Here is a 15,420-nt window from a genome sequence, read left to right as displayed (position 1 = left end):
TTTTACACACATTTTCCAGACCCTGCTGGTGCCACACTCCTGACCCCTGCAGTATGGAAGGGACAAATGTAACAATAATAATAATAATAACAACAACAATAATAATATTTATGTGGCCCTTTTAATGTTTGCAGAACACTTTACAAATATTAACTCACTTTAACCTTACAATAATGCTAAGACATAGGTGCTACTATTATATCCATTCGTAGGTAAGAAAATTGAAACAGAGTTTAACTGACTGGGCCAGGGTCATACAGCTAATAAGTGTCTGAAGTTAGTCTAGGGAAGAAATGATGCTTTAAACTGAATGTTAATCTATGACCAGATAGATAACTATGCTTCTTCCATGGAAATAATACCACCCCACAGTATTGAAAGCGAACTGGGGTTGTGTGAAATGAGAGAGAAGAAGGTTTACAGAGAATAACTTACAATAGTAGTTTATACCTTGGTGTTTGGATTCACCATTGCAGTAAGATTCAAACAAAAGTTCCAAAGTAGTAGAGTACCAAGACAGGATAAGGAGGCTTGGGGCACACAGGAGATTTCAGTATTAATAAAATATTGAGATCATCAACCCCATGGTCATGGAAGAAGGCATCCCCTTCCAGGGAAGTTTGGGGGTCCCTAGGTTCTTTGGGTCCATGGGAATTTCAGTAGTAAATATATCAAATAAAGTTCTCCCTCTTTCTCTCAGTATACACACACACACACACACAACACAGATATGTATTTAATATTATAACAATCAACTGCAAAGATTAACTAAGTGTAGCTGGGTTTGGAATAGCAATGAGACATTCTCCTGATGGTCACACCAAAGAGCAAATAAAACAATACCAATGTCTGACATCATCAGGTGTACAAATTATTCTGTGTCCCTAAAGCTATCATTATTATAAGGGTAGGATAACTAATACAAAATAGAGGTGATGAAAACATTTACTCAGGACATCTAATTAAGATGCTGACCTACCTATGTACTCCCCAGATTCATAGCTTTGAAGGAGATCTATGACTAATGAGATCTCCAATATTAGACTAGTCTTTCAGACCATTAGTAGAGAGCAATTAAAGGACTGTGCAAGAAGAAAATAGAGATGGGCCCAGGCCAGCACACAAAATAAGAACTTGATGAGGCTGAGGGAAACCAGGGATTAAGGTAATGGTGGAGATTACTATCAAATCTCCCATGCAGAATAGCAAGGGAATCCATAGGAGGAGCAAGAATAAACAAGGTCTATCCAACCTAAGAGGACCAAAGGTGAGAGAATCTGACCCTAGAATGAAATCCCAAAATAATGACACTGGAAACACACATATATACACACAGAAAGAGAAAAAACTAAACAAGATAAAGAAGAAAAAAATGAAAGGAGAATAAATAGCTTGGAAAAGAAGGTGGCTAGGTGGTACAGTGGATAGAGCACCAGCCCTGGAGTCAGGAGAACCTGAGTTCAAACCCAGCCTCAGACACTTAATATAATTACCTAGCTGTGTGGCCTTGGAAAAGCCACTTAACCCCACTGCCTTGCAAAAAAAAAAAGGTAAAAAATTGTATCCAAATAATAGACTCCCTGAAAAAAAAAACCTTATTGGAGGGGAGGGAGAGGACGTTGGGGAGGGAGGAAAGGAAAATGTGAGGTAGCTACTACCAAGAGCAAAACAACTTGAGGAGAAATAATTTGAGAATCATTGGACTGAAAGTGCCCCAAGCTGAAAACACCCAGGAAAATCATTGCTAAAATTCAGTCAAAGAAAAAAATACTGTAGTATAAAGAATGAAAGAGCTTAAACGCCAGGAACTATACTCAGGATTGCAAGTATAACTGATGCAGGGAAATTGTAGGCATAGAGAAATACCATAATTGGAAACAAATTCTGTTGTCTTTTTCTGCACTTGACCTTTATTTTGACCTTGGTCATGCACTCACTAGTAGATCAAGCTAGATGCTAGATTACCCACTAGTGATGGTATGTCTCATCCTACAGTCACACCTCCTACAGCAATCTCTCTAAGGATCAGATGCTAGAATAGTCCCAAAATGCAAACTCTCCAATACAAGACTCAGACCACTCCCAAAATGCCATCCCTCCCATGGACTCTAAGGGAGGGGGGGGAGTATTTAAGGATAAACAGGAACATTTCTCCATCTCTACCACCCTTAGCTCTCTGATTTCTAATGCCCAAGTTAATCAGCCACTGGCCTGCCTGGTTAAATGGCTGCACCCAAAATCACACAACCTTTAAGGAACTCTTAGCTATCTCTCACTTTATTTTGTGTTGTAATGATTTTTAATAGATCTTTTATTTTTTGCAGCTGAACTCTGGGGACAGAATTGTGAGTTCGTCAGGGGAAACTAGTGAATCCTCCTACAACATAATGAAAAAGGAAATCTTGGAATATGATTATGAAAAGGCAAAAAACAAAGTCTTAAAACCAATCCTTCCATCAAAAAAAACAGCAAAACAGGGGCAGCTAGGTGGTGTAGTGGATAGAGCACTGGTCCTGGAGTCAGGAGGATGTGAGTTCAAATCCAGACGCAGTCACTTAATAATTGCCTAGCTGTGTGACCTTGGGCAAGTCACTTAATCCCATTGCCTTTAATCTAAAAAAAAACCCTGCAAAACAAAAGAAAACAAAACAGACAATCTTTATTCTGCAAAACTAATTTGACAAAAAAAGAACCAGAGTTTTCTTGGAATCAAGGAATTTTAAACATTCCTGGTTAAAAAAAAAAAGACCAGAGCTGAATAGAAATTTTGAAATACAAACACAAGAGTCAAGAGATCCTATAAAGGACACTGCTCCTTGCTGGAATTAATGAAGTAAACAATAATAAAAAAAGATAAAATACATAATATAATACATTAAGATTACAAAGGAAATCAATTTTATGCGAGAAAGACTCATCTTCCTGAATTCAAAAAATCTAGCCTCAGACACTTACAAGTTGTCTGACCCTGAGCAGGTCACTTCATTCTCTTTGTAACAGTTTCCTCATTTATAAAATGAGCTGGAAAAGGAAATGGCAAACCACTCCAGCATATTTGCCAAGGAAACCCCACATTAGGGCCATGTGTGTGTTGGAAAAAACTGAAAAAATGACTCAAAAACAACAACAAATAATGAAGAAGTACTTTCATTCTAATGGGAAGAAAAGGCAGACAATTCCTTTAGAATTCAGGCAGGAATTCCTTAAGAGTCCCAAAGAGAATCACAAAAAACAATCTGATGTGGGTTCTGTTTTATAATTTTTAAGAAGGGAAAGAAAAGGAATGGGGGGGAAGAACTTTTATTGTGAAACAACTAGAATGATGTATTTTGAAAATGATTTCATGCAGAATGAAAAATAAGAGGAGATACAAAATAAGATTGTAGAATTAATCACAAAATATTATACTTTAGATTACTTTGTTCCAGGCCAAAAAAATAAGGAAACAACTGTTCTCTTCTCCATAAACTCTTTAGGTCTTTAGGTTATACATTTCTAAAGTCCAGGGAGATCTCTCCTATGGGAGATAAACTGTATTTTGCTTTTACTGATCAATAATGCATTAAAATAAAATCTTTTTATCGTATTTACATCAAAGTACTGAACACTTTCTGAAATGAAATTAGATCAGTGTTAAGGAAGAAACTCTTAATTCCTGGAAAATTGATTATTGTAATTAATAATTCTAATTTGTGTCCATCTCCACCACTGAAAAGACTGAACAGTGGTTTAAAATGAATGATACTAGCAGAGCCAAGAAGGCGACAAGAAGGGATCAAGTCTTAGGTGCTCTCTGATAAAATGTGAAACTAAGGACTCTAACTAAACTTTCGAGAGACAGAACCCACAACGGGACCCAGTGAGGCAGTTCTCCTACTCAAGGAAACCTGGAAAAGAGCAGAAAGGCTCTGCTCCCCGGGGTTGGAGGGGCGGCCCGCCAGAGGGGAGGCCCGCCAGAGCCAAAGAGAGGCAGCCCCAGGGCACTGGGAGCCCCAACTCACAGCAGCGGGGAAGTCTCCTGAGCTGCACCCTGGGGAGCACTGGGCACAAAGTGGGAGAACAGCAGGGGACCTCTGCCAGAGCAACCATGTGGAACCCAGCACTCAGAGCACACAGCAAGCAGCTTGGTCTTTCCCCAGCCCTGATCCAGGAAACAGAAGTAGGCAGAGCTGGTAAGCAGCAGCCTCCAGGGCATGAGCCCATTGAGCTGAGGGAGGGGAGTGAAGAGAGACTGAAGAGCTCTGTCCTCTGCCTCTGGAACAGGACTCTGGGGCTCTGACCACATTCAGATCCTGATAGCAGTCTAGCCCCCCCCCCCATAGAACAGCAGGGCCCCCCCACCTCAGCCCCGTGGCAGAGGGGGGTGCTTATGGTCATTCACAAACCAGGAGGGAGGACAGAGCCTCACACACTGAGACCCTTGTGGGAGTGTCCCAAAAGCTCAGGAAGCACCCCAAAACCAGGCTCAGGCTGGGAAAATGAGCAAGCAGAGAAATAAGAGGAAGACCATTGAGAAATATTTTGCAAATGAGCCCAAGAAGGATCAAAATACTCAGTCTGAAGATGAGGAAGCACAAGCTCCTGCATCTAAAAACTCCAAGCAAAACAGAAATTGGGTACAGGTTATGACAGAGCTCAAAAAAGACTTTGAAAATCAAATGAAGGAGTTGGAAGAAAAACTGGGGAAAGAAAGGAGAGAGATGCAGGAAAAACATGAAAATGAAGTCAGCAGCTTAGTCAAGGAAATACAAAAAAATGCTGAAGAAAATAGCATGCTGAAAACCAGCTTAGGTCAAATGGATAAAACAGTTCAAAAAGTTATTGAGGAGAAGAATGCCTTAAAAAGCAAAATGGACGGATGGAAAAAGAGATAAGAAAACTCTCTGAGGAGAACAAATCCTTCAGACAAAGAATAGAATTCAGGGAGACTGATGAATTTACCAGAAATCAGGAATCAATACTTCAAAACCAAAAAAATGAAAAATTAGAAGAAAATGTGAAATATCTCATTGAAAAAACAACTGATATGGAAAACAGACTTAGGAAAGATAATTTAAAAATTATTGGAATACCTGAAAGTCATGATCAGGAAAAGAGCCTTGACATCATTTCCAAAGAATTACTACAGGAAAATTTGCCCTGATATCCTAGAAGCAGAGAGCAAAATAGAAATGGAGAGAATCAACCGATCCTCCTGAGAAAGAGATCCCAAAAAACCAACCCCCACGAATATTATAGCCAAATTCCAGAACTCCCAAGTCAAAGAGAAAATATTACAAGCAGCCAGAAGGACAAAGTTCAAATATCGCGGAGCTGCAGTCAGGATCACACAGGACTTAGCAGCAACTACATTAAAAGCTCATAGGGCTTGGAATACAATATACTGAAAGGCAAAAGAGCTTAGAATGCAGCCAAGAATCAACTACCCAGCAAGGCTGAATGTCCTCTTCCAGGGAAAAAGATGGACTTTCAATGAAGCAGGGGAATTTCAAATGTTCCTTTTGGTTTGGCCAGAGTTGAACAGAAGGTTTGATCTTCAGATACAGGACTCAGGTGAAGCACGGAGATTGGAGGAGAGGGGGGAAATATGAGGGACTTAATGATGATGAACTCCTGCATAGAAAAATGACACTGATAATACTCATATAAACCTCCTCAGTTAATAGAGCAGGTAGAGGGAGCTTTTATAGTTGAAGCACAGGAGAAAGCTGAATTCGAAGATAAAATATGGTGTAAAAAATGGAGTCAATAGAAAAAAAGGGAAATGTAATGGGAGAAAGAAAAAGGAGAGGGGGAATAGGCCAAGATATTTCATATAATAAGATTTTTTTATTATTACAATGAGCTATTGCAATGATATGGAAGGGGGGAAGCAAGGGGGAATGAGGGAACCTTTGCTCTCATCAGAGGTGGCTAGGAGAGGAAATAGCATATATACTCAATGGGGTATAGGCATCTGGAGTAAGAAGGGGGGGCGAGCAGGGGGAAGGGGGGGGGATGTGAATAAAGGAGAAGAGGATGGACCATGGGGGGAGAGTGGTCAGATATAACACATTTTCTTTTTTACTTCTTGCAAGGGGCTGGGATTGGAAGGCCTGTCCAGGACCATAGGGCCAGGTGGATTCTAGGCCTAAGGGGTGGTATGGGGTCTCAGGGCTTCTTGGCCCCAGGACCAGGGATCTGTCTGCTGTGCCACTCAGCGACCCTACAGCAGAGTCAGAGTGAAAGGAGAGAGAAAATATAGTACATGGTAGTGGAGAAATAAGAAAGGAGGGAGTTGTGATCAGCAATGGCAATGTTGGAAAAATATGGAAGTAACTTTTGCGATGGACTTACCATAAAGAATGCAATCCACCCATGACAGAGTTGTTGGTGTTGGAAAAAAGACTGAAGCACATTTGTTATTATTATTATTATTATTATTATTATTATTATTATTATTTGGGGGAGGGTTCAGGGCAAATGGGGCTGGGTGGCCTGCCTGGGGCCACATAGCAGGGTGATCTTTGGGTGTCTGAGGCCGGATTTGGACCCGGGTGCTCCTGATTCAAGGGCCAATGCTCTGTCTGCCACCCAGCCACCCCTACTATTATTACTATTTTATTTTATTTTGGGTCTTTTTTTTTCTTCTTTTAGGTTTTTGCAGGGCAGTGGGGATAGGGTGGCTTGCATGTCACACGGCTGGGTGATTGTTGGGTCTACGGGGCTGGATGTGGGCTCGGATGCTCGTGGGTCCAGGGCTGGTACTTCATCCACTGCACCACCTGGCCATACCTACAATTATTACTATTATTCTTTTTTTAATTTTAATTTTTTTTCTCTCCCCTTTACTTTATTGCCCAAGCAAGTCTATATTCATGGGAGGAGAGGTATTTTGTTCACTCTTAAACAAGAATATTTTATTAATGTAAAAAAAAAACCATTTGTACAAAATGAGAATTAAAAAATAAAATTAGAAAAAAATTAAAATGATACTCCAGGATGCACCAATATCCCAATGACTATTGTTCAGTCTCAGGAATCAAAACCATTGGCTCAAATTTCATCTGAGCTCTGTAACTTTGTTTTTATTATTCAATTTAGTTTTTGTTTTGAAAAACCACAAATTGTAATTTAGAACTCAAAATATAAAAAGTAAAAAATTATTTTAATGCAATTGGGAAAATATTATTAAGAAAACCACAGATTGGAACTCAAAAATGGTTATACCAGATATTTTCAAAGGAAAGATGGATTTCTATCTTTTCGCTGTCTAAGAGATAGTTAGAATTATATTGAATTCAATGAATAAATCTGTCTCTGGTAGGTTTGCGCCAGAACAGGTAGGGAATGCTTTCCTCTAACTAGAAAGGGTCATGTATTTGATTATGACTATGAGATATTGTTTGGACGGGTTGGTGGAACCAACATAATTTTGGTCAAAATTAAAAGCACATGTCACAACAGCAAATCAAGGAAAATGATGATTTAATTTTGAAGGACAGACAAGAAGATACATATTCATTTGTGTTCAGTTGTTTTTTAAGTCATATCTAACTCTTCGTGACCCCAAGGATTCTAGAGTGGTTTGATATTTCATTTTCAAACTCATTTTACAAAGGAGCAAACCAGGGTTAACTGACTTGCCCAGGGTCATAAAGCTAGTACATTGAAGTCACATTTGAACTCAGGAAGATGCATCTTCCTAACTTTAAGTCCACCACTCTTATCCACTGCAGCACCACTTAAATGCCCACATATTCACTAAAATCCTATTAAAAGCTTCTAAAGGGGAAGGGCTATCTCTATAATTTTAATTCTCTGCATATTTCTCATATTGCTTAACATATTAAAGGAAAATCAATTGTTGAATAAATGAATATACAAAAAATCTGAACAACACTGAAAAGATGAAAACTTAATAGTGAGAATTAAATTTTGGAACCAACTTTATGAATAGTCCTATTAATCTCATCTTTTGGATCCAACTTCTGGCCTATTTTGCTGTTTTCTTCTATGATTGCCTCCAACTTATCATGGCTCCTAAGATATCTCTATTTTAGTAAATAGCAATATTCATAATACCAAATCTATTGACTGTTATTCACAAGGCAAAATCATTGCAGGTTATAATGGACTTTTCCCCCCCGGCTCTTTTGTGGAGTGAATGATTAAATACCTCCCAACCCTCTTCACATTATCACTATTTAGAACCTGGTCTGTGCTACTCAAAGACGTGAGAAAGGAAAAAGAGAGTTCAAAACCCTTCTTTCACAACTGGCTTGTGATATTTAATTGTAGCTCATCTATTTATTCATAAAGGAGACAGTCAAGATGAAATAAAAACAACAAATGAGAGAGGAAAAGAAATTACACATAATTTTCCCATATCAAAAGGACATGCCAGCTGCCTGAATTCATTTCTAGTACTGGTAGTACATTGGACTGAATCTGGAGCCCCAAAGAACTGGAATAGAAAGGAAGAACATTTGAGGGAGGGTCTGATATAAGGCAAAGTATATATACTTTTGTTAAGGTTCTCTGGCTAACATCTTGTGACACCAAGTAGCAAGTTACAAAACTGGGCTTCTTTGTAAATAAGAATCTATTTAATGAGCTTGATTTTCTCCCATGACAAAGTTATTCCTTGCTAGTAAGTAATAAGACACATATTGTTTCATTGCAGTAATATTTGATACAGAAGTCTTATAACATACTCTGCCTTAGAGTGTGACTTGAAATCCTCTTGGAGATCTCACAAGAACAATAAAGCAATTCAAACCACCCTTAATAATATACAAAAGAGCCTCGGTTTAAAAGTAACCTTCCTTATGTATGCTTTACTGGTTGAGGAAAATTTTTTTCACAAAATCCTTCTTACAGACCAAACAAAAATTGACAGTACAAACATCATATAATGGCTCATGAAGGGATGGTACTCAACCAGAACAATATTTTGTTGTTTTCATATGTCAAACAAAGGAACCTCACCCAACATACACTGTCCATTTCTACTTCAATACTATCTCCATGGACAGCCCCCTTCTCACTATTCACAATCACTCCCTTTGCCTCATTACCTCTGAACTGGACTGTTGCAAAGTCTCCCAATAGGTCTACCTTATTTAAGTATCTCCTCTTTCCAATTTACTTAGAAGAGAACATAAAGGGAAAAAAATCAGGGGGTCAAAAAATTAAAGTGATTCTTAAAAAAGGAAAAATAATGAAAGTAGCATAAGAGAGAACACTCCCAAAGTTGAAATTTCTGATGTTCTCATGGAAGGAGATTCCCCTTCCAAGCAATAACCCTTCCTCTTATCTCTCTCACTCTGACCATGACTCTTCTCAAAGGTAAAGAGCAGGTTTATCTGTTTCAGTTTCACTTTATATAGTATATTAATCATTGTGATGGTATTTCAGGTGCATCAAGGACAAAAAACACTTAAAATTAAAAATAATTATTTTCTATGAATATTTTTGGGTATGTGGTACTTACTCATCATCTGACTTTCCATTATTTCCTATGGGGAAAATCTGCTTTGCATTACAAACAAATCACATAACAGAATATTGGAACAAATTAAATTTGTGAACCAAGGTTCTACTGTTCTTTAGTGGAAAAATCTTCAAATTTAAACAAAGAAAACTGTTTAATTAAATTGATCAGTATGTAACACTACTAGACTAAGGGTTATTAATTTTTAAAAAAGAATTATTTCCATCTTAAAGATTCAAATCTGAAGAAACAAATCCAAGCAAACAAGGAATAACAATAATCTTGGAGCAAATTAGTACAAGAAACTGGTAAATAAGACTATAAGGAACTAGCATTGTAAACTTAGTAAGTTACTTCCTTACACAGGTTTTTAGTATCTTGTGCTGGAAATGAAGAGATTAAATTAATCAAAGACTTTTTAACTTCTGTTGTGTCAAGGACTGCTTTGGCAGGAATCTGGTAAAATTTATGGATACCTTCTCATAATAACATTTTTAATATTTTTGTCAAAGTAATAGGGATTAGGAGACTTGACCAGTAAGTGTCAAGTATCTGGGACCAGATTTGAAACCCATCCTCTTGTTGATTTTATAGCTCTAGAATTCATTTTGTGACATTGTTTTAAAGTTATTTGGAGAGAAATTTGGAAGAACTTAAGGTCCCTGCCTGTATTCTGTCATCTAGCCTCCTGAGGTTAGAAAATATCTTTTCTGAAAATTAAGGGATAAAGGTATCAAATATATGTATATATGTATACCCTTACTGGCCAGAAAGGAAGTTGTGCTCTATCCATTGTGCCACCCAGCTGCTCCAACATTTTCAATAACTGAAGGTATCATTAAATTTCAGTTCAGATTCATAAAAATAAGGCTGCAATGTTTTTATTCCCTTTATTCAAGTTCACTGCCTCCCTGAAATTGACCCATAGACCGATTAGGTTAAGAACACCTCTGACACCAATCTCCACTAATGAGAGTCTTATACAAATGGACTTTGAGCCCCAAGTTACGAAGAAAAGCTCTCTGCAAGGAGGGATTCTTTCATTTGCTGAACTTGAATCCCCAAAATCTAGTGTAGGCAAACTGGTCTTGATGCTTGATAAATACCTACTGGTTGATTGTTCTTTGCTGAAGTGATTGTTATAACATGAAACCTCATATTACCTTAGTTTTCATTTTTATTGTATTACATTTTTAGGATTGGATTTCTTCTATTTAGAAGCACCTGTTCACATCCCTTAACCACTTATTTACCAAGGAACTTGATTTTTTCTTATATATTTGTAATAATTGCCACTGTTTATTGTTATTCATATTTAGCTAATTGTTTATTAATACTACCAAATTGTTACCAATTATAACAGCTAATTACTATGAATAATAATTTATACAGTACATACTATATACCAGGGATTGCAATAAGCATTTTTAAAAATGTTAACAAATTTGATCCTGGGAAGAAGGTACTGTTATTATCCCCATTTTGCAGTTGGGAAAACTGAGGTAAACAGAGGTAAAGTGAATTGCCAGAGAGCATACAGCAAGTAAGGGTATACATAAATGACTTGTCAAAGATCATAGAGCCAGTAAGGGTATACATATATACATATATTTGAGATCTTTATCCCATAATTTTCAGCAAAGATATTTTCTAACTGCAGGAGTCAAGATGACAGAGTAGAGGCAGGCACTTACCTGAGTTCTCTAAATTTAGATCCAAACAACTTTATTTTTTTCTTTTTTTTTCTTGTTTTTTGAATTTTATAATGTTTTCCCCAATCTCACTTCCCTTCCCCCACCCCCAACAGAAGGCAGTCTGATAGTCTTTACATTATTTCCATGCCATACATTTATCAAAATTAAGTGTGTTGATAGAGAAACCATAGCCTTAAGGAATAATAAAATACGAGATAGCAAAATTACATAATAAGATGCCTTTTTCCCTTAAATTAAATGTAAAAGTCTTTGGTCTTTGTTTAAATTCCACAATTCTTTCTTTGGATACAGATAGTATCATAGAAGCCCTAAAATTGTCCCTGATTGTTGCACTGATGAAATAAGCAAGTCCATTAAGGTTGATCATCAACCCCATGTTGCTGTTTAGGGGTTTACAATGTTCTTCTGGGTCTGCTCATCTTGCTCAGCATCAGTTCATGCAAATCCTTCCAAGCTTCTCTGAATTCCTATCCATCATAGTTTCTAATAGAACAATAATGTTACATGATATATATATATATATATATATATACACATACACACACACACACACACACACACACACACACACCATAATTTGATCAGTCATTCCCCAATTGATGGGCATTCACTCAATTTCAAATTCTTTGCCGCCACAGAGTTGCTATGAATATTTTTGTACAAGTGATGTTTTTATACCTTTTTCATGATCTCTTCAGGGTATAGTGGTATTGCTGGATCAAAGGATATGAACATTTTTGTTGCCCTTTGGGCATAATTCCAAATTGCTCTCCAGAGAAAGCAGAGATGCTTATATATATTTCTCTAATCAGTGATGATTTAGAGCAATTTTTCATATGATTATGGATTGCTTTGATTTCATCTATAAATTACCTCTGCACATCATTTAACCATTTGCCTCTGTTCTCTTAATATTTTAGAAATGAGTCCTTTGTCAGAAATCCTATTTGTAAAAATAGTTTCCCAATTTACTACATTTCTTTTGATCTTGGATACAATGGTTTTCTTTATGCAAAAGCTTTTTAATTTAATGTGATCAAAATTATCTAGTTTGCTTTTAATGATGCTCTCCATCTCTTCCTTGGTCATAAACTGCTTCCCTTTCCATAGATCTGACAGTTAAATTATTGTTTGATTTCCTATTTTGCATATAATATAGTCATTTATATCTAAATCCTGTATCCATTTTGATCTTATCTTGGTATAGGGTGTGAGATGTTGGTCTAATCGAAGTTTCTATCATACTAACTTCCAATTTTACCAATAGTTTTCATCAAAGAGAGTTTTAATCCCATAAACTGGACTCTTTGGGTTTATCAAACAGCAGATTACTATAATCATTCCCTGCTATTTCTTTTGCACCTATTCTAGTGCACTGATCTACCACTTCTATTTCTTAGCCAATACCAGACAGTTTTTATGACTGATGCTTTATAATATAATTTTAGATCTGGTAAGGATAAGCTACTCTCTTTTGTATTTTTAGGTTTTTTTTTTTTTTTGCAAGGCAAATGGGGTTAAGGGGCTTGCCCAAGGCCACACAGCTAGGTAATTATTAAGTGTCTGAAACTGGATTTGAACCCAAGTACTCCTGATGCCAGGGCCGGTGCTTTATCCACTGTGCCACCTAGCCGCCCCTGTACTTTTTTTTTTTTATTAACTCTCTGGAAATTTTTAACATTTTATCTCTTCTACAATTTTTTTCTAACTCATTAAAATATTTTTATGGAATTTTGATTGGTAGGGCACAAAATAAGTAGTTTAATTTAGGTAGAATTGTCATTTTTATTATATTAGCTCAGCCTATCCATGAGCAGTTGATATACCATCATGTCATCTGCCAAGAGTGAGAATTTTGTTTCTTCGTTCCCAATTCCTTCAATTTTTTTTCTTCTCTTAATGCTGAAGATAACATTTCTAACACAATATTGAATAGTAGTGGTGATAATGGGCATCCTTGTTTCACCCCTGATCTAAGTGAGAATGCTTCTAGCTTATCCCCATTGCATATAATGCTTGTTGATGGTTTCAGATAGACACTGCTAATCATTCTAAAGAACAATCCGTTTATTCTTATATTCTCTAGTGATTTCCATAGGAATGGGGGCTACATTTTGTCAAAGGCTTTTTCAGCATCTATTGATATAGTAATAATAATATGATTTCTGATAGTTTTTTACTGATATAGTTAATTACACTAACAGTTTTCCTAATATTGAACCAACCCTGCATTGCTGGGATAAATCCTGCTTGGTCAAAATATATTATCCCAGAAATAATTGCTTTGCGAAGATTTGATTTAAGATTTTAACATCTATATTCATTACGGAGATAGGTCTATAATTTTCTTTCTTTGTTTTTGACTCTTCCTGGTTTAGGTATCAGCATCATACTGGTGTCATAGAAAGAGTTAGGCAGAGTTCCATCTTCACCTATTTTGCCAAAGAGTTTATATAGAATGGGAACCAATTGTTCCTCAAATGTTTGCTAGAATTCACTTGTGAATACATCTGGCCCTGAAGATTTTGTTCTTAGGGAGTTCAATAATGGCTTGTTGAATTTCTTTTTCTGAGATAAGGTTATTTATATATTTTAATTTCCTTTTTATTTAACCTGGAAAACTGAAATTTTTGTAAATATTCATCCATTTCACTAAGATTATCAAATTTATCATCATATACTTGGGCAAAATAATTCCAAATTCTTACTTTAATTTCCTTCTCTTTGGTGGTGAGTTCAACTTTTTCATTTAAGATACTGGCAATTTGGCTTTCTACTTTCTTTTTTTTTAAATCAAATTAATCAGAGGCTTATGAATTTTATTGGTTTTTTTTCATAAAACCAACACTTGTTTTTAGTTATTAGTTCAATAGTTTTCTTGCTTTCAATTTTATTAATTTCTCCTTTAATTTTTAGAATTTCTAATTTAGTATTTAATTGAAGGTTTTTAATTTGTTCTTTCTCTTTTTTTTAGTTGCATGTTTAGTTCATTGATTTCCTCTTTCTCCAATTTATTCATGTAAGCATTTAAAGATATAATATATCCCCAGATAACTACCTTGGCTGTACCGCATAAGTTTTGGTATGTTGTCTTGTTATTGTCATTATCTAGGATGAAATCATTAATTCTTTCTATAATTTGTTGTTTGATCCAATCATTCTTTAAAATGAGGCAATTTAGTTTCTGGTTAGTTTTAGGTCTAACTCTCCCTGGCCCATTATTTCATGTGATTTTTATTACATTATGATCTGAAATGTATTCACTATTTCTGCCTTCCTGAATTTGATTATTAGGTTTTTATGCCTTGGTACATGGTCAATTTTATTATAAATAGAATATGCTCTAGAAAAGAAAGTATATTGCTTTCTATCCCCATTCAACTTTCTCCGAAGGTCTATCATGTCTAGATTTTCTAACATTCTATTTACCTCCTTAACTTGCTTCTTGTTTATTTGATGGTTAGATTTATCTAAATATGAGAGTGGGAGGTTGATGTCTCCCAGAAGTAGAGTTTTTCTGTCTGTGTCTTCCTGTAACTCATTCAACTTCTTCTCTAAGAATATGGAGGCTATACCACTTGGTGTATACTTCATTGTCTATGGTACTTTTTAGGAGGATATAATTTTCTTCCTTATCTCTTTTGATGACCTCTATTTGTACAACTGCTTTGTCTGAATTAAGGATTGTTACCTCTGCTTTTATCACTTCAGCTGAATCAAAATAAAATATATTTCCTTCAATCTTTTACCTTTTTTCCATATGTAGCTCTCTACTTCAAATGAATTTCTTGTAAGCAGCATATTGTAGGATTCTGGTTTTTAGTCCAGTCTGCTATTCACTTATGTTTTATGGGAGAGTTCATCCTATTCACATTCAAAGTTATAATTATTATGTATAATATATATAATTACTACTATAATTACTATTTCTTTATTGCCTTCCATGCTATTTGCCCTGTTTATATTTTCCCCCTTTTTTCACTTTATCCATATTTGTTTCTGAAGATCACCACCTTCAGTGTGTTTGCCCCCTTGCATCCAGCAACCCTCCCCTTTCTTTCCCATTTCCATTTGCCCCTCCTTCCTTCTGTTAGTTCCTCCTTTCCTCCTCCCTTCCCCCTTTGTCCTTTTAATACTTGCAAGGTAAAATATTTTTCTTAACTTAACTGGGTATAAATATGTTAAATTTAGGACTAAACTGATGAGAGTAAGATTCAGGCAGTTCATACT

General features: G+C 36.2%; 1 protein-coding gene across 3 annotated transcripts in view; it reads right to left on the bottom strand.

Annotated features, from left to right (window-relative positions):
• Window positions 1-15,420, bottom strand: part of SLC39A11 (solute carrier family 39 member 11) — a 512,505-nt gene that overhangs the window by 237,570 nt on the left and 259,515 nt on the right. The window lies entirely within an intron of this gene.

Source organism: Macrotis lagotis, chromosome 2, assembly GCF_037893015.1.
Source record: "Macrotis lagotis isolate mMagLag1 chromosome 2, bilby.v1.9.chrom.fasta, whole genome shotgun sequence".
NCBI classification, from domain to species: Eukaryota; Metazoa; Chordata; class Mammalia; order Peramelemorphia; family Peramelidae; genus Macrotis; species Macrotis lagotis.
Note: the sequence above shows the minus strand (reverse complement) of the source record. Positions and strands in the feature narration are given on the sequence as shown.